The following is a 1,686-nucleotide window of genomic DNA, read 5'->3' as shown; positions in this document are numbered from 1 at the left end:
ATTGGCCTGCCAGTGTTTTTTTGTCTTTAAAAACAAAAGACACAAGAGACTTGGGTTTGATCCCTAGGTCGGGAAGATACCCTGAAGAAGGAAATGGCAACCCACTCCAGTTTTCTTGCCTGGAGAATCCCATGGACAGAGGAGCCTGGCGGGCTACAGTCCATGGGATTGCAAAGAGTCAGACATGACTGAACACACACACTCTGTGTATTAGCCCTTAAGATGCTTTAATGATTCTTATCCTTTTTGAAAAAGAAAATGATAGTTTGAAGTTTAGAGAGATTGATTAACACAACATAAGAAGTGTAAAGAGGACTTTAATGGTTGTGGGAAATTGTACCTACTTTCTTATGGGAGCTGGTGAACCTCCCCCTGCCCATCGCTGAATCTTCATAGAAGATTCCACCAGTTGAAAATCTTGCTATGAATGTGTTCCATAGGAATTTAAGAATTCTAGAGAAAATAAATACAGGAAAAACTTCTATAATGATTCATGATGTAGAAAGGATGTTTATTATTATAATGATTATTTCCTCCAATATGATTGCTGTTTGAAGATAATAGTATTTAAAAACAAAAACCAAAACAAGCTCTGCCTAATAGTGCAGGGAAACTGGCCTGGATATATTTAATCATATGTCTTGCTCTTCTGACAGCCCCAGCTGCTGACAATATTCATGAGTGCGGTTTTGCCTTCATGTTCCTGGGTAAATAGGGATAATACATTGTCCTTCTGGGCCTTAGGAATGTTTTGAAAGGCCTGAAGGTTTACAGCTGTTTGGCTCTGACACAGGATTTCCCAGGGCCTTTGTGGTGTGTGGACAAAGCATGTTGGTTATGTGGAACTTGGTGGGTATGCTGGCTATGGCCAATGTCATCTAGAGAAGATGCCAAGGAAGGGGCCCTGGAGCCCCATGTGTCTGTCCCAGGAATTTGGATCACATCCCCAAGTGGTGCTTCTGTCTTCGAGCAGGGAGACACAAGTAAGTTCTGTTGATGTGTTTTCTATTTATTGCAATTGATTCCATCTCAGTAACATACCCTCGAAGTCCAAGCATTTACAGAGTAAGAGGACAAACTTCAAAAGAACATGAATCTTTGTACCAGATGGAGTTTGAGAGTTCTCTTGTGATTTCTCTGGGTCTGTTCTGGTTAGCTGTAGAGCCTCAGGCACTGCATGGGTCCCCGAAGGGTGCCAGAATGATGAGTTCAGACTAGAGTGAGCTCAAGTTGATGGCTGAGTCCTATAGACGAAAGCTCTGGAGTCAGAAGGCCAGAGGTCCTGGGTCCGGCTGGGTAATGTAGTCACGTAACCACTGCCAGTCAAGGAGTACCTCCAGTTAGGGCCCAGTCGAAGTGGTTTTCTGGAGTTTGTGCTTAGAACTCTCCCCCATGGGTGCCTTACATTAGAAGCAGTAACTTCTCAATTGACTTTCAGACAGATCCTGAGAAGATAATACCTGACAATTTCCTTGGGGAATAAGCCCTCCTAAGAATATTCACATTTTAATAAGAGGCAGTTGGAGATTTAAACAGATTGTTAGGCAAAGAAAGAAACCTTTTTGTAGGTTGGGTACAAGGGCAGCTGATGTGGGAAATAACTTTTGAATACACGGTCCTGCCTGGTAGTCCTAAATGACGTGCATTATGCTCATCTAATGGGACTGACTTTTCTCTCTTGTAAAA

The sequence above is a fragment of the Bubalus bubalis genome, chromosome 8 (assembly GCF_019923935.1).
Source record: "Bubalus bubalis isolate 160015118507 breed Murrah chromosome 8, NDDB_SH_1, whole genome shotgun sequence".
In the NCBI taxonomy this organism is placed as follows: domain Eukaryota; kingdom Metazoa; phylum Chordata; class Mammalia; order Artiodactyla; family Bovidae; genus Bubalus; species Bubalus bubalis.
This window is presented reverse-complemented; position numbering follows the sequence as displayed.